Genomic DNA, 19,803 nt, shown 5'->3' with positions numbered 1-19,803 from the left:
TAGATCAATCACATGCTCACCATGGTACATGCGTAACGAAAATATCCATAAAGACCTTAGTATTCCTATGGTAAAGAAAGAAGTAGAAGATAGCAGAATTAAATATATGTGACCTGGTCTACGAAAAGGGAGCTAACGCGCGAAAACTAGTTTTCTGGGAAACAGCTGTTAAAAATAAACATCTCATCTTCCATCCGAAAAAAGTGAAAATTGATTTTTTGACACCTAAGCCCCCTTTCCGTAGACCAGGTCACATATATCTAAACTCCGAGACCAGCCAAACACTTTGGCTAATGCTTTGGTACATTCCTGCGATCAAACATGCCTTAAAAGAAGAGATTTGCCTGCGTATTAAAGAGCAAAGGATCACCAAAACAGCTCAATCACTTGCTTGAGCCTGTCTAAATATTAAAGAGATTTCATAACTCATTTTAGGCTTTAAAAAAAGCAGATGCAATAAATAAAATAATATTCAAAAAAAAATTAGCACTTTTTTGCATTAAAAAAATATAAAAGTGCAAATCATGTTTCTTGAAAGTCGTTAAATTCATCCTAAATTAGTTAAAATCATAATTATGAAGTAAATTTAATTTTGAAATGTTGTATAAAACTTACCAGTCATACACACATAAGAATTCGTAATGCGTAACCTGCTGTCAAAATTACTTGACTACAACTCAAGAAATAAGGAATTTTTTTTAGCATTTACTTGAGAGCTGGAAACTAACCTTTAAATTGAAGAAACAAATTAGGAAAATTATGTAATAATATGACGTAATAGAGTGCAAAGTATTGAGAAAGGAGTACTACGCGTAAGAATTTAGTCACCCCGGGTATTACCTCGATCAGGGTTATTTTTATAATAAAGAAAACGCTGTCAATAAAAAAATCTCTTATATTTGGTTTCTACGATGAGGCAACGCTCGTTTTGGTAATAATTTTAAACACTCCAACCTTTTCAGCTGTGAATGTGCTAAATGATTTTTATGACCCTATTGCGGTTTTCAACCCGACTTGGTCGAATTGAAGTTAAGGCAACTCAACTTCAAATCAACCAAACTCTTTTTCGGTATTGCGAACTTCAACTAAGTTCAGTCGAAGTATGATTGGCGTTGCCAACCTAAGAAAGGGAAATTTGACAGATAGTGAAACAGCTAAAATTTTGTAAACGACATACATATTTAAACAATTGAATTCAGTTGTCGCTCGCGAAAAAGTGAATAAACATTAAAATAAATAAAAAATGGATATAAGTTTTGATTTATATTACAATGACGAAATTACTGGGGGCAAAATTGATGTGCTACGTATACGAAAAAGCCTTCGTGATCACTCAAATCCATTGGAGCTTCCAAATGCAAAGTAAGCCATAGTTTTTTCACAATTGAATGGCTTTTTAATAATATTTGTTGCAGATTCATAAGTTATTTTCGATTAAATAAAGAAGCATTTTGTTTTTTACTGAATGAGATGAAGGAACATTTCCACAAACGTGTGCGAGGAACGGCCATACCTCATATATTAAAATTATGCGCAACTCTGCGTTTCCTTGCTGACGGTGGTTATCAAACATGCAGTGGAAATGATTTTAACATTGGGTTGGCGCAACCTACGATATCTTTAGTAATTAAAGAGGTTCTAAATATAATTGAACAACGTATTTTTGCCCAATAGATTAAAATTCAAATGACTGAGGAGGAGCAAAACGCTTCAAAAGTTTCATTTTATTCAAAAAGTGCTTTCCCGGGAGTAGTTGGTTGCATCGACGGGACTCATGTTCGCATAATTTCACCAAGAAAAGAAGTGCAACATCTTTATCTTAACAGAAAGGGCTACTACAGTTTAAATGTGATGATTGTATGTATAAAATCTGAATTATATTAGAAACAAAATGGTATAATTTCTTAAAATTTTTAGCTTTGTGATTATAAAATGTCTATTCGGTATGTGGATGCTAGGCATGCAGGCGCAAATCATGACTCTTTTGTTTTCAATGTAAGTGATTTGAAAGTGCATTTACAGAACAACATACAGAATAACACTTGGATCTTGGGTAAGACTTTATCGTATTTATTGCTAAATAATTGGAGTAATGTAATTTCTTAGGCGACGCTGGCTATCCACCCTTCACCCCAAGCACGCTACAATAAAGTACATTCAAAGGCCCGGAATATTGTAGAGCGGACAATTGGTGTACTCAAGAGTAGATTTCGATGTCTTTTATCTGTACGAGGTTTACATTACACTCCCGAAAAGGCTACGCAAATTGTGAATGCTTGTTGCGCATTGCACAATATTTGCCAACACTTTCAAGTGGAATCTCCGGAAGAAATACCATCTACTTCAAATACTACAATGACCAATGATGTTTTGGACATAGAAAGAGAAGAAGAGGATATGGCTCGAATAATTCGCAATAATATTATGACTTCCCTCTAAATAATTAAAATATTAAATTTAATTTATTCTTTCTAATGTGCTATTTATTCAGGCATATATTTAAATTTTATTTAAATAAATTCATTAAATAACAATATCACTTCATTTTTTAAAGTAAACTTAAACTATGGTACAAAAATATAAAATATCACTTCATTCCAGAATAATTAAAAATAAAATAAAAAAAAATATTACTACGTATGTTAAATAACCAAAAAAAATTAAAATCTTTGCGAAGAATTTAATTTAGCAATTTTGAGGCGCTGCACATCAATTTTTAGTGCGTGGAGTTCATGCGCCTCGTTTGCTTTTCTTTCATATATCTCCATTTTCCTTTTTTTTAAATCTAAAGCTTCTTTTTGGAGAGTATAAGACTTATGTACAGTTTTCTCCAACTGTCCAATTTTTTTTAAAAGGAAGAAAGGAGTTGCAGCCTTTCCGACTCCATACAATTGTTCGCCCTCCTTGACTGAACTCTCCTGGAAGGAGTCGGGCGTTCCTGCACAACTGGATTGGACAATGACGAGCATTCAAGGGGCACATCGGCGACAGTAGGAGGTATATTCTCCACACCAAACGCTAACCCACTTGGTGCAACTGCTTCCCTTAATCGAATAAGCTGGGCCACGCTCTCCTCCACTGGCCTCAGCGACTGCTCTTGCGACGGTCCACCACCACCTTTTGTTAGCAAGTTTTTTCTTTAGAATTGTTTTATGGTGAAACCACACCTAATAAACAAATTTTATTTTTAGTTAGTATTTTTAATGTCATAACTATAACTTACTCGTCCCCATTCGGAGGCAGTTCTGCTTGGTGGCCCTAAACAATTTAACTGCAGTGCCACACTCTCCCACAATTCTTTGGTTTTGAATTTATTGTTTCCAAATTGTGGCTTTCCTCTTCCTACTTCTGGAAACTTCTCCATTAATTCCACCAATTTTTCGAATTGCTTTTTTGTTGTAACTTTATCTTTTCTAAAAATTTATAAAAAATATTAGTTAAAATTAATTTAACATTAATTAAAACATTTATTTTACCCGTTCTCCATTTTTCTTTAATATTTTTTTGTATTTCACTGCACAAATGTTGAACTTCAACGGCCATTAAGCAGTTGAAGTTTATTTATATACTAGTCAACCCCACTTGTACAGTGTTGAAAACCGCAATACCAAGAAAGTTGAAGTTCGCAATACTGAATTTAAAACATGAAATGTGAGCTTATTTCAAAGTGTAGATTTGAACATACAAAGTGAAAATGTAAAAAAATTTACGTAAACATTGCGAAATACCATATGGTACTTATACAAATTTAATAATTTTTAAACACGAATATTTCAAAAAGTATAAGTCTTAGCAAAAGTTTTTACATACAAGTATATCTCTGGCGAAGCTCACCAACGTTGATATTCATTTTTAGTCCCCGACCACCAAAATAATCGGAATCGTGCCGATACATTAGGCGTGTTATATTTGACCATCACAAGCTAAGAGCTAAATCCTGGATTTTCGCTTAAAACCGAAGTATGTTGGCAATGCGGGCGGTAGCAGTCAGCTGCTATTCAATTTGTTTCAAAATGTCTGATGTGAAGAATAAATAACGATGGGAATGGGATATTATTTAAAGGTAGTTCCAGCTCTCAAGAAATGTAAAAACTTCGTATAAAAAACGCTTAAGAAATGGTCAAGAAAATTTCCTGTGCTAAAGTTCCTTGTGCGTTTTTTTATGTGAAGTCTTAACATTTCTTGAAAGCTGGAAACTACCCTTTAGGATGAATTAACGATTACTTGAATTTCCTTCAAGCAACAATTCTTGATTCCATGGTTCTTCATAAAACCAGCGTTGCCATATTCTCATTTTATTGAAAAAATGTATTAAAAATTAGTACTATATTTCTTTATAGCTGCACAAGAAAATTTCCTGCGATAAAACTCTGCAGCTCTAAAGAAATCGAGTTATAATTTTTAATACATTTTTTAAATAAAATTCGAATATTGCAATGCTGGTTTTGCAAAGAAACATGAAATCAAATCATGTTTCTTGAAAGTCGTTAAATTCATCCTAAATTAGTTAAAATCATAATTAAGAAGTAAATTTAATTTTGAAATGTTGTAGAGCGGACTATTGGTGTACTCAAGAGTAGATTTCGATGTCTTTTATCTGTACGAGGTTTACATTACACTCCCGAAAAGGCTACGCAAATTGTGAATGCTTGTTGCGCATTGCACAATATTTGCCAACACTTTCAAGTGGAATCTCCGGAGGAAATACCATCTACTTCAAATACCACAATGACCAATGATGTTTTGGACATAGAAAGAGAAGAAGAGGATATGGCTCGAATAATTCGTAATAATATTATGACTTCCCTCTAAATAATTAAAATATTAAATTTCATTTATTCTTTCTAATGTGCTATTTATTCAGGCATATATTTAAATTTTATTTAAATAAATTCATTAAATAACAATATCACTTCATTTTTTAAAGTAAACTTAAACTATGGTACAAAAATATAAAATATCACTTCATTCCAGAATAATTAAAAATAAAATAAAAAAAATATTACTACGTATGTTAAATAACCAAAAAAAATTAAAATCTTTGCGAAGAATTTAATTTAGCAATTTTGAGGCGCTGCACCTCAATTTTTAGTGCGTGGAGTTCATGCGCCTCGTTTGCTTTTCTTTCGTATATCTCCATTTTCCTTTTTTTTAAATCTAAAGCTTCTTTTTGGAGAGTATAAGACTTATGTACAGTTTTCTCCAACTGTCCAATTTTTTTTAAAAGGAAGAAAGGAGTTGCAGCCTTTCTAACTCCATACAATTGTTCGCCCTCCTTGACTGAACTCTCCTGGAAGGAGTCGGGCGTTCCTGCACAACTGGAGTGGACAATGACGAGCATTCAAGGGGCACATCGGCGACAGTAGGAGGTATATTCTCCACACCAAACGCTAACCCACTTGGTGCAACTGCTTCCCTTAATCGAATAAGCTGGGCCACGCTCTCCTCCACTGGCCTCAGCGACTGCTCTTGCGACGGTCCACCACCACCTTTTGTTAGCAAGTTTTTTCTTTAGAATTGTCTTATGGTGAAACCACACCTAATAAACAAATTTTATTTTTAGTTAGTATTTTTAATGTCATAACCATAACTTACTCGTCCCCATTCGGAGGCAGTTCTGCTTGGTGGCCCTAAACAATTTAACTGCAGTGCCACACTCTCCCACAATTCTTTGGTTTTGAATTTATTGTTTCCAAATTGTGGCTTTCCTCTTCCTACTTCTGGAAACTTCTCCATTAATTCCACCAATTTTTCGAATTGCTTTTTTGTTGTAACTTTATCTTTTCTAAAAATTTATAAAAAATATTAGTTAAAATTAATTTAACATTAATTAAAATATTTATTTTACCCGTTCTCCATTTTTCTTTAATATTTTTTTGTATTTCACTGCACAAATGTTGAACTTCAACGGCCATTAAGCAGTTGAAGTTTATTTATATACTAGTCAACCCCACTTGTACAGTGTTGAAAACCGCAATACCAAGAAAGTTGAAGTTCGCAATACTGAATTTAAAACATGAAATGTGAGCTTATTTCAAAGTGTAGATTTGAACATACAAAGTGAAAATGTAAAAAAATTTACGTAAACATTGCGAAATACCATATGGTACTTATACAAATTTAATAATTTTTAAACACGAATATTTCAAAAAGTATAAGTCTTAGCAAAAGTTTTTACATACAAGTATATCTCTGGCGAAGCTCACCAACGTTGATATTCATTTTTAGTCCCCGACCACCAAAATAATCGGAATGGTGCCGATACATTAGGCGTGTTATATTTGACCATCACAAGCTAAGAGCTAAATCCTGGATTTTCGCTTAAAACCGAAGTATGTTGGCAATGCGGGCGGTAGCAGTCAGCTGCTATTCAATTTGTTTCAAAATGTCTGATGTGGAGAATAAATTACGATGGGAATGGGATATTAATTCTGCTATAGAAAAAAAAGTCAGGTTTTCCTTCCTGACGCTATAACTTCATAACGCATGAACCGATTTCCACGGTTTTGCATTCGTTGGAAAGGTCTCGGGCTCCGTGAGGTTTATAACAAAGAAAATTCAGGAAAAATTTAAACAGAAAAGCGGAAAAATCTTTTTTTACATACAGCGCCATCTCTGATACATAGCATGTACTATATATATGTATTTAAGAAAAAGCCGTGTTAGTTACGCAATTTATAACTGAAGAACAGCTGAACCGTTTTGGCTGAAAATTGGTGGAAAGGTAGCTTAGAACCAGGGTAACGACATAGGATACCTTTTATCTCTTTATGTCAAAGTTTAATACAACTCATAAATACAAAAAAATATATTTCAAATGATAATAAGCATTTGTTCAAAAATCATGTTTAAAGGAATTATTTGAATATTTCATTTCTTCAAAAAAATCAAATAACAATAATAAAAACAATAAAAAAAACCTCAAATCTATATATATAAAAGAAAGTTGTTGTTAGTTACACCATTTATAACTGAAGAACGGCTGAACCGATTTGGCTGAAAATTGGTGAAAAGGTAGCTTAGAACCAGGGTAACGACATAGGATACCTTTTATCTCTTTATGTCAAAGTTTAATCCAACTCATAAATATTAAAAAATATTTCAAATGATAAGCATTTGTTCTAAACACATGTTTGTAGGAATCATTTGAATATCTCATTTTTTCAAAAAAAAAAAAACAGAAAAAAAACAATAATAAAAACAATAGAAAACCCTGACATCTATATATACATATATATGTAAAAGAAAGTCGTGTTAGTTACACCATTTATAACTCAAGAACGGCTGAACGGATTTGGCTGAAAATTGGTGAGGAGGTAACTTAGAACCAGGGTAAGGACATAGGATACTTTTTATCTCTTTATGTTAGAATTTAATACAACTCATTAATATGAAAATTATATTTCAAATTATAAGCATTTGTTCAAAATTCATGTTTGTAGGGATATTTGAATATTTCTTCTTCTTCTTAATTGGCGTTGACACCGCTTACGCGATTATAGCCGAGTTAACAACAGCGCTCCAGTCGTTTCTTCTTTTTGCTACGTGGCGTTAATTGGATATTCCAAGTGAAGCCAGGTCCTTCTCCACTTGGTCCTTCCAACGGAGTGGAGGTCTTCCTCTTCCTCTGCTTCCCCCGGCGGGTAATTCGACGCAGTACCTTCAGAGCTGGAGTGTTTTCGTCCATCCGGACAACATGACCTAGCCAGCGTAGCCGCTGTCTTTTAATTCGCTGAACTATGTCAATGTCGTCGTATATCTCGTACAGCTCATCGTTCCATCGAATGCGATATTCGCCGTGGCCAATGCGCAAAGGACCATAAATCTTTCGCAAAACCTTTCTCTCGAAAACTCGTAACGTCGACTCATCGGTTGCTGTCATCGTTCAAGCCTTTGCACCATAAAGCAGGACGGGAATTATGAATGATTTATAGAGTTTGGTTTTTGTTCGTCGAGAGAGGACTTTACTTTTAAATTGCCTACTCAGTCCGAACTAGCACCTGCTGGCAAGAGCAATCCTGCGTTGGATTTCCAGGCTGACATTGTTGGTGCTATTTACGCTGGTTCCAAGATAGACGAAATTATCTACAACTTCAAAGTTATGACTGTCAACAGTGACGTGAGAGCCAAGTCGCGAGTGCGACGACAGTTTGTTTGATGACAGGAGATATTTCGTCTTGCCCTCGTTCACTGCCAGACCCATTTGCTTTTCTTCCTTGTCCAGCCTGGAGAAAGCAGAACTAACGGCGCGGGTGTTGAGGCCGATGATATCAATATCATGTTATACAGCCGTATTAGTTTTGCGGGGATACCAAATTCAGACATGGCGGCATAGAGGCAGCTCCTTTTCGTGCTGTCGAAAGCAGCTTTGAAATCGCCGAAGAGGTGGTGTGAATCGATTCCCCTTTCACAAGTATTTTTCAAGATTTGACACATGGTGAATATGTGGTCGGTTGTTGATTTTCCAGGTCTAAAGCCACATTGATAAAGTCCAATCAGTTTTTTGACGGTGGGCTTTAATCTTTCACACAATACGCTCGATAGAACCTTATAAGCGATGTTGAGGAGGCTAATCCCATGGTATTTGGCCCAGATTGTGGGGTCTCCTCTTTTATGGATTGGGCATAGCACACTTAAATTCCAATCGTTGGGCATGCTTTCGTCCGACCATATTTTACAAAGAAGCTGATGCATGCTCCCTATCAGTTCTTCACCGCCGTGTTTGAATAGCTCGCCCAGCAATCCATCAGACCCCGCCGCTTTGTTGTTTTTCAGGCGGGTAATTGCTATTCGAACTTCTTCATGGTCGGGCAATGGAACGTCGGCTCCATCGTCATCGATTGGGGAATCGGGTTCGCCTTCTCCTGGCGTTGTGCGTTCACTGCCATTCAGCAGGCTGGAGAAGTGTTCCTTCCATAATTTAAGTATGCTCTGGGCATCGGTGACTAGATCATCTTTGGGGGTTCTACAAGAGTATGCTCCGGTTTTGAAACCTTCTGCAAGCCGCCGCATTTGTTCGTAGAATTTTCGAGCATTACCCCTGTCGGCCAGCTTATCAAGCTTTTCGTCCTCACGCATTTCTGCCTCTTTCTTTCTCTGTCTCCAAATGCGTCTCGCTTCCCTCTTCAACTCCCGGTATCTATCCCATCCCGCACGTGTTGTGGTCGATCGTAACGTTGCGAGGTAGGCAGCCTGTTCTCTCTCCGCTGCGACACGACACTCCACGTTGTACCAGCTATTCTTTTGCACTTTCCGAAAACCAATGGTTTCGGTTGCAGCTGTACGTAAGGAGTTTGGAATGCCGTCCCACAGTTTCTTTATACCGAGTTGTTGACGAGTGCTCTCAGAGAGCAGGAGTGCAAGCCGAGTAGTAAATCGTTCAGCTAACTGTTCTGATTGCAGCTTCTCGACGTCGAACTTTCCTTGTGTTTGTTGACGTGCGTTTTTTGGTGCACAGAGACGGGTGCGAATCTTGGCTGCAACAAGATAGTTGTCCGAGTCGATGTTAGGACCTCGGAGCGTACGCACGTCTAGAACACTGGAGACGTGTCTGCCGTCTATCACAACATGATCGATCTGGTTGGTGGCTTTTCGATCCGGAGACTGCCAGGTAGCTTGATGTATCTTCTTGTGCTGGAATCTAGTACCACAGATAACCATATTTCGGGCCCCGGCGAAGTCAATCAGCCTCAACCCATTTGGGGATGTTTCGTCGTGGAGGCTGAATTTATCGACCGTAGTGCCAAATATACCTTCTTTGCCCACCCTGGCGTTAAAGTCGCCAAGCACGATTTTGACATCGTGGCGGGGGCAGCTCTCATAAGTGCGCTCCAAGCGCTCATAGAAGGCATCTTTGGTCACATCGTCCTTCTCTTCCGTCGGGGCGTGAGCACAAATCAGCGATATGTTGAAGAACATCGCTTTGAGGCGGATTGTGGCTAGATGTTCATTCACCGGAGAGAATGATAGTAATCGGCGACGGAGTCTCTCTCCCACCACGAATCCAACACCAAACTTGCGCTCCCAAACCCAGCGCACAACCCTATGCAGGGGATGTTTCGCCTTCGAACGGATGTTCTTAGGCTACCCAGAGGATACTTGGTCAAAGATCGGAAGTTGTGAGCTGCTTAAGGCATGTGTAAAAGAATCGTTTCTGGCCACTCCCAAATGAATGGCCATCAGAGAACTTTCCTCACTTGCGTTAACTCCTACACCTGACTCCATCCTCCATGATATTTCATTCTTAAAAAACAAAAAAAAAAAAACAAAAATAACAAAAACAATAAAAACAACCTCACATCTATTATGTAAAAATAAGTCGCTTACAGCGTCACTTCAGAACACACCAACCGATTTCCACGGTTTTGCATTCTTTGGAAAGGTCTCGGGCTCCGTGAGGTTTACAGCAAAGAAAATTCAGGAAAAATTTCAACAAAAAAGCGGGAAAATCTTTTTTTACATACCGCGCCATCTCTGATACATAGCATGTACTACAAACCAATATTTTAAGTAGATGCCGCCGGTGCGTGATACATTGTTTGACAGCTACTCATAGTTTTCTGCTCAGCTAATTTCATGTGACAAACCGGTATTGTGTTCACTGTGAAGTTGTGAAAAAAAATTTAAAAAAATAAGTTATTCGTTTCCTAACATTTCAATTGGAAACCATCAAGACCATCACTTGTATTGTGCAAATTTTTATTCAATTTCAACAGCAGGCATTTGTCTTTAAGGTGGTAAGTTGAACTGAGTAAATTATATGGAGTGTATTCAAGTGTATTCACAGAACTTAAGTGAAGAAAGACAAAATATAATAAGAGAACATGCCCGATTGAGACAACGCGTGAGAACACGAAGATCATTGGCATCATACAATCGCTTGGCGTTCCAATACGATCCCACTGCGAACTACAGTGATGAAGAAAATTTAGATATTGGACCAATGACGACTATATGCCGATATTGCAATGCGTTAAAGTTCAAAAGAGAAACGGCTGGATTGTGCTGCGCAAGTGGAAAAGTCAAACTGGATCTACACCACCACAGCCACTGAAACCATTCTTCGATGGAAGTGATCCCGATTCCAGCCATTTTCTTCAACACATCCTTGAATACAATAACTGCTTTCGCACGACTTCCTTTGGAGCTAATATCATTTGAGAAGATACAACACACATAACCAATCACTCACACCAACACCATGAATTGCAACACATAACAACTATATATACACCACACACTACACCATCACACGATCAGAAGTTACACCGTATTCTTCAACAAATGATTGTTTGCAATTACAGATACAAGGACAAATATATCATTTGCATGGTTCAATGGTGCCAACACCAAATGAACCGCATCAATTTCTGCAAATATATTTCATTTCGTCGATGGTAGATCAGCTGAATGTGCGGTGCAATATACAGGGATCACAACAGTTAAAGAGACGAATTATTGAACAGTCGCAAGCTGTAACGTTAATAATGCTGTGGTTAATATGTTCAAAACAGCATTGGAACGAATGTCATCGGATACGCACAAATTTGTCATAAGAGCGGATTGTACCCCAACAGGTGAACATGTGCGAAGATTCAATGCACCCACCGTTAATGATGTTGCTGCAATTATTGCCGGCGATCCAATTAAATCGCGAGACATTGTCGTCCACCGAAGAAGCAATATCATGCATCGTATAAACAAGACACATCGTTTGTATGATGCGTTACAATATCCAATCATTTATTGGCAAGGGCAAGACGGATACGACATCACGTTGAAGATGGTCGATCCAATTCTTCTTCTTAATTGGCGTAGACACCGCTTACGCGATTATAGCCTTTTCGCTGCGTGGCGCCAATTGGATATTCCAACCGAAGCCAGGTCCTTCTCCACTTGGTCCTTCCAACGGAGTGGAGGTCTTCCTCTTCCTCTGCTTCCCCCGGCGGGTACTGCGTCGAATACTTTCAGAGCTGGAGTGTTTTCATCCATCCGGACAACATGACCTAGCCAGCGTAGCCGCTGTCTTTTAATTCGCTGAACTATGTCAATGTCGTCATATATCTCATACAGCTCATCGTTCCATCGGATGCGATATTCGCCGTGGCCAATGCGCAAAGGACCATAAATCTTTCGCAGAATTTTTCTCTCGAAAACTCGTAACGTCGACTCATCGGTTGCTGTCATCGCCCAAGCCTCCGCACCATATAGCAGGACGGGAATTATGAGCGACTTATAGAGTTTAGCTTTTGTTCGTCGAGAGAGGACTTTACTTTTCAATTGCCTACTCAGTCCGAAGTAGCACCTGTTGGCAAGAGCAATCCTGCGTTGGATTTCCAGGCTGACATTATTAGTGGTGTTAATGCTGGTTCCTAAATAGACGAAATTATCTACAACTTCAAAGTTATGACTGTCAACAGTGACGTGAGAGCCAAGTCGCGAGTGCGACACTGTCTGTTTGATGACAGGAGATATTTCGTTTTGCCCCCGTTCACTACCAGACCCATTTTCTGTGCTTCCTTGTCCAGCCTAGAGAAAGCAGAACTAACGGCGCGGGTGTTAAGGCAATATCAATATCGTCGGCATACGCCAACAGCTGTACACTCTTATAGAAGATGGTACCTTCTCTGTTTAGTTCTGCAGCTCGAACTATTTTCTCCAGGAGCAGGTTGAAGAAGTCGCACGATAGGGAGTCGCCTTGTCTGAAACCTCGTTTGGTATCGAACGGCTCGGAGAGGTCCTTCCCGATCCTGACGGAGCTTTTCGTGTTGTTCAACGTCAGTTTACACAGCCGTATTAGTTTTGCGGGGATACCAAATTCAGACATCGCGGCATAAAGGCAGCTCCTTTTCGTGCTGTCGAAAGCAGCTTTGAAATCGACGAAGAGGTGGTGTGTGTCGATTCTCCTTTCACGGGTCTTTTCCAAGATTTGGCGCATGGTGAATATCTGGTCGGTTGTTGATCTTCCAGGTCTGAAGCCACACTGATAAGGTCCAATCAGTTTGTTGACGGTGGGCTTTAATCTTTCACACAATACGCTCGATAGAACCTTATATGCGATGTTGAGGAGGCTAATCCCACGGTAGTTAGCGCAGATTGTGGGGTCTCCTTTTTTATGGATTGGGCATAGCACACTTAAATTCCAATCGTTGGGCATGCTCTCGTCCGACCATATTTTACAAAGAAGCTGATGCATGCTCCCTATTAGTTCTTCGCCGCCGTGTTTGAATAGCTCGGCCGGTAGTCCGTCGGCCCCTGCCGCTTTGTTGTTCTTGAGGCGGGCAATTGCTATTCGAACTTTTTCATGGTCGGGTAATGGAACGTCTGCTCCATCGTCATCGATTGGGGAATCGGATTCTCCTTCTCCTGGTGTTGTGCGTTCACTGCCATTCAGCAGGCTGGAGAAGTGTTCCCTCCATAATTTAACTATGCTCTGGGCATCAGTGACTAGATCACCTTTGGCGGTTCTACAAGAGTATGCTCCGGTCTTGAAACCTTCTGTAAGCCGCCGCATTTTTTCGTACAATTTTCGAGCATTACCCCTGTCGGCCAGCTTATCAAGCTCTTCGTACTCACGCATTTCGGCCTCTTTCTTCTTTTGTCTGCAAATGCGTCTCGCTTCCCTCTTCAACTCTCGGTATCTATCCCATCCCGCACGTGTAGTGGTCGATCGTAACGTTGCGAGGTAGGCAGCCTGTTTTCTCTCCGCTGCGACACGGCACTCCTCGTCGTACCAGCTGTTCTTTTGCTCTTTCCGAAAACCAATGGTTTCGGTTGCAGCTGTACGTATGGAATTTGAAATGCCGTCCCACAGTTCCCCTATACCGAGTTGTTGACTAGTGCTCTCAGAGAGCAGGAGTGCAAGCCGAGTAGAAAATCGTTCGGCAGTCTGTTGTGATTGCAGCTTTTCGACGCTGAACCTTCCTTGTGTTTGTTGGCGTGCGTTTTTTGCTGCACAGAGGCGAGTGCGAATCTTAGCTGCAACAAGATAGTGGTCCGAGTCGATGTTAGGACCTCGGAGCGCACGCACATCTAAAACACTGGAGACGTGTCTTTCATCTATCACAACATGATCGATCTGGTTGGTAGGTTTTCGATCCGGAGACAGCCAGGTAGCTTGATGAATCTTCTTATGCTGGAATCTAGTACTACAGATAACCATATTTCGGGCCCCGGCGAAGTCAATCAGCCTCAACCCATTTGGGGATGTTTCGTCGTGGAGGCTGAATTTACCGACCGTAGTGCCAAATATACCTTCTTTGTCCACCCTGGCGTTAAAGTCGCCAAGCACGATTTTGACATCGTGGCGGGGGCAGCTCTCATAAGCGCGCTCCAAGCGCTCATAGAAGGCGTCTTTGGTCACATCGTCCTTCTCTTCCGTCGGGGCGTGGGCGCAAGAACCTCGCTTTGATGCGGATTGTGGCTAGACGTTCATTAACCGGAGTGAATGATAGTACTCGGCGACGGAGTCTCTCTCCCACCACGAATCCAACACCAAACTTGCGCTCCTTTATATGGCCACTGTAGTAAATGTCACAAGAACCTACTCGTCTCTGTCCTTGTCCCGTCCATCGCATTTCTTCGACGGCGGTGATGTCAGCCTTTATTTTTGCGAGGACATCAACCAGCTGGGCAGCGGCACCTTCCCAATTAAGGGTCCGGACATTCCAGGTGCATACCCTCAAATCGTAGTCCTTATTCCGTTTGCCATGGTCGTCATCAAAAGGGGGGTCTCTCATCCGAGGCTGTTTCAACGTTTTCATTGGTATTGTTTTTTTACGTGGCGGGTCCCAAGCCCAGCGCACAACCCTTGTAGGGAATTTTTCGCCTTCTCACTTTAGCTCGCCTTCGAACGGATGTTCTTAGGCTACCCAGAGGATACTTGGTCAAAGACCGGAAGTAGTGAGCTGCTTGAGCCATGTGTAAAAGAATCGTTTCTGGCCACTCCCAAGTGAATGGCGATCAGAGAACTTTCCTCACTTGCGTGAACTTCTACACATGACTCCATCCTCGATCCAATTACAGGTGCAATATTCACACACTAATTATTGCTATTATTGGTTTCCATTAACAATTCATTTAATTTTGCATTTTCAGGCGTATCAACGAATAAAAATCTAAGCGCAATGAATTACTATGCGCATCGTATGATGATTCATACACATGAGGAGAATGTCATTCTGAAGTGCCGTCGGCTATTCCAGCAATTCGCTGTCGACATGTATGTCAAAGTCGACCAAACGTTTAGCGTTCATCCGATTCAATCAGGCAAAGCTACGATTGAGGACTATATACTCTTGCGTGATGCTATTCATTCAGATGGTGATGTTCAGAATATTGGACGTCTGACAATTCTCCCATCATCTTATATCGAAAGCCCACGCCACATGTACGAATACGCTCATGACGCTATGACGTACGTGCGAAATTATGGAACCTTGGATTTATTTATTACGTTCACATGCAATCCGAAGTGGATGGAAATTGAACGTGAGTTGGAACCGGGCCAAAAACCCTAAGATCGCCTTGACATAATCGCCAGAGTATTTCAGCAAAAACTCAAGGTTATGATGGATGTGCTTACTAAGTATCGAGTTTTTGGTGACACATGTTATTATATGTACTCGGTGGAATGGCAGGACCGTAGACTACCGCATGCTCATATCCTAATTTGGTCGCTGAGCAAATTACATTCAAAGAAAGTGGATAGCATCATATCAGCTGAAATTCCTGATCCAATCACTGATCCCTATCTACACGACATTGTGACGACACAGATGGTGCATGGACCGTGCGGTGCATTAAATCTATTATCGCCTTGCATAGCTGATGGAATGTGCACAAAATGATATCCGTGACTGTTAGTTGCTGAAACAGTCACAGGGAACGATGAATATCCAGTTTATCGTTGGCTTTCAAAAGGAGATAATGGTCGAACTATCAAAGTTAAAGTTTAAAATCAAGAGATTGGATCGGAAATGAATTCCTTGTACCATATTGCCCGCTGCTATCACGAATTTTCGAAACACATGCAAACGTTGAGAGTTGTCATTCGCCCAAATCAATCAAATATTTGTGCAAGTACGTCACAAAAGGCAGTGACATGGCTGTGTTTGGTATTGCGTCGGAAAATGCGAATGACGAAATCAGCAACTTCCAAATGGGCAGATACGTCAGTACTAATGAAGCACTGTGGCGATTATTGTCATTTCAAATTCATCAAAGATATCTCAAGGATGTAGATTTAGCAGTCCATTTGGAAAATGGCCAAAGAGTTTACTTCACTGAGGCTAATGCGGCACAACGAGCTGTGAGACCACCATCGACAACATTGACTAGCTTCTTTGCAATGTGTGAAGCAGATCCATTCGCAGCGACGTTGATGTACGTTGATTACACTTGAAATCAATCAACAAAGAAATTCCAACGTCGCAAACAAGGAATCCCAGTTCCAGATTGGCCACAGGTGTTTTCTGCTATACTGTTCATCCTAGAAATGATGAATGTTTTTATTTGCGACTGCTTTTGGTAAATGTACGTGGACCAATTATTTGCGCATTTGAAAACTGTGAATGGCCACCAATGCCAAACATATCGAGAAGCATGTCAATTATTGGGTTTGCTGGAGAACGATTCTCATTGGGATTTAACACTTGCGGATTCAATTGTTTTATCAAACGCGAACCAAATACGAACGCTGTTCGCAATTATCATCACCACATGTTTTCCTTCACATCCAGTTCATTTATGGAACAAATACAAAGACGAAGACGTGAAGATAGTTTGCATCACTTGCGCATTCAAACGAATAATCCTGACATCTAAATAACCGATGAAATCTACAACGAAGGATTGATTCTGATTGAGGATCAATGCTTGACTATTGCAAACAACCTACTGATTGAAGTAGGAATGATTGCGCCAAATCGATCGATGCACGATGAATTCAACCAAGAATTAAATCGAGAGCTGCAATAGAATGTTGATACCTTGCAGGAATTCGTTCGAAATAATGTGCCGTTGCTGAATGAACAGCAAAAACAAGTGTACGAGACATTAATTCAAGCGGTGGACAATAATACCGGTGGTCTATTCTTCCTGGACGCACCTGGAGGAACAGGGAAAACATTTGTGACATAGCTTTGGCGTTAGCATCATCTGGAATTGCGGTGACTCTTCTAGATAGCGATCGTACTGCACATTCTGCGCTTAAGTTGCCACTCAATTTAAGCACAATTGATACTCCAACATGCAATATTTCCCGATCCAGTGCAATGGGAAAATTGTATATTCAATGCAAGCTCATTGTTTGGGATGAGTGCACAATGGCACATAAGAAATCACTTGAAGAACTTAACTTCACACTGAAGGATCTTCGGCAAAATAACAACATCTTTGGCGGCTTGATGATGTTGTTGGCAGGCGATTTCAGGCAGACGTTGCCAGTAATTCCCCGTGGAACGCCTGCAGATGAATTGAGTGCTTGCCTGAAGGCATCACCTTTATGGAATAACGTAAAAACGTTATCACTAACCACTAATATGAGAGTTCAACTTCAAAATGATCAAAGTGCTGCACAATTATCCAAACCATTATTAACAGAAAGTACGCAGGTGAAAATGTATGTATTCCTCGAATACCAATGATTCCGACTGATCTTCCGTTTGACTTCAAACGATTGCAATTTCCAGTTCGCCTTGCGTTCGCAATGAAAATTAACAAGTCGCAAGGCCAATCGCTTAGTGTTTGCAGGATAAATTTAGAAAATCATTGTTTTTCACATGAGCAGTTATACGTTGCGTGTTCACGAGTTGGGAAACCATCCGCTTTGTTTGTGTTAACGTCAGACAAAAAAACAAAAAATGTGGTTTACCAAAGAGCACATCAATGAAACGGATAATTTGTTGCGAAATAAAATATAATTTTTCCTTTTCAAATATTAAACAAAACAAAAATATTTCTTCATCTTTTAATCACCAACCGAAATGTTACATAAAACGAAGCCATCTGGTGGCGAAACGGAGTTCGCTGGGTTTGCTAGTTACGATATAAACATATTTATTTTGTTCATTTGTTGATATTAATACAAAAAAATTATAACAAATGTTCCTATTTGTATTAATTTTAACTTAAATAAAACACAAAATTTTGGAATTGTGGTTTGTTTACATTTTCATCTATCAAACTGAATTTTACCGTTACTGCCAACTACTTTTTTTTGGAAAAACGATGAAATGGCAATCCCTCTAGTTCAGTTATCAAGCTATAAGGTTGGTACACAGCTCTCAAGTAATTGCTCAAGAAAAAAAATACATTATTTCTCAAGTAATTTTGACAGCTGGTTACGCATTGTGAATGATCTACATTAGAATAGCAAGAGAGAATAAGCCAAGAATGATAGAATACAAGATTACGACAACCGCCATTATGAAACGTCATAGTTACGTGTTGAGAAGAAGAAGAGTGAAAAACTGTCAAATGGCTTGCAAATTGTAAACAGAAAAGTAAACACTTTTGTAAATTCGCAAAATATTATTAATTCTTTCGATTTTAATGAAAACTTTTAGTGAAGCGATTGAATATTGTTGAGTGAAAAGATTTGAATCATTTCTAAAGAAATATATCGGCCTATTGATAATAAAATTGTCTATTAAGTTTGAATCATTTCTAAAGAAATATATCGGCCTATTGATAATAAAATTGTCTATTAAGTTGTGATTCAAATGGAGAAGACGTTTCTTGTGTTGTATATAAATATATACATATATTATAAGTTCAGATGTATCAGATGTATGAAATTATGATAAAAGAATTGTGAAATTATTAATTTAGTATTAAATATATCATTTCTTTTGCAAAATAACACCCATTTTTTGGCAACTTTTAAATCGGCCGGAAAACTGAAAAAACTCGTTTTTGATCCTTTTATTGCATAATAATTATTACAACAAGCCACTGCACATTTCATTTTAAAAAATTAATATATTTATGCTTTGAAATTTAAATAAATACAACAGTACACTTACACTGGTTTTCTTCATTTGAACAATTTCCACACATGCTACTCTATTTATTGTGGATGTGCCTAAAACTAATTATATACATATTTTCTCGCAACAATATTCTAAACATTCCACTGAAATTTTTCCTGCAAAGACGAATGAATTAATATTATTTTGGGAATTTCAAAAAGTGTTTACTTTTCTGTTTACAATTTGTATGCATTTCTATGCTTGTTCGTCTCAACGCATAAGTGTGACGTCACGAAATTGTTGCACAATGTATTTGTTTTTGTAAGAATTGTCAAGAGCTAAACCGAAAAAAACTAACTGTAAACTAGTGTCGTAATCTTGTATTCTATCATTCTTGGAATAAGCAAAGAAAACAAACTTTGTGCGTAATATGTATGTGTGTATGTGTATGGTAACATAAATATTTTCATTGATATTTAAGAAATGTTGTTGATGATTGGTAGGTTTTATACAACATTTCAAAATGGAATATACTTCATAATAATGATTTCAACTAATTTAGGATGAATTTGACGATTACTTCGAATCTCCTTCAAGAAACAATTGTTGATTTGATGTTTCTTCGCAAAACCAGGTTTGCCATATTCACATTTTACTGAAAAAATGTATCAAAAATTAGAACTAGATTTCTTGAGAGCGGCGTACTAGCACAAGTAAATTTATCGGAGGAAAGTTTCTTGACCGTTTCTTAAGCGTTTTTTTATATGAAGTTTTTACGTTTCTTGAGAGCTGCGTACTAAGCAATAATCAAGAATGATAGAAACAAGATTGC

This window comes from Bactrocera neohumeralis, unplaced genomic scaffold (genome assembly GCF_024586455.1).
Source record: "Bactrocera neohumeralis isolate Rockhampton unplaced genomic scaffold, APGP_CSIRO_Bneo_wtdbg2-racon-allhic-juicebox.fasta_v2 cluster09, whole genome shotgun sequence".
Classification (NCBI taxonomy): Eukaryota; Metazoa; Arthropoda; class Insecta; order Diptera; family Tephritidae; genus Bactrocera; species Bactrocera neohumeralis.
The sequence above is the reverse complement of the archived record's forward strand: the minus strand, read 5'-3'. Positions refer to the sequence as shown.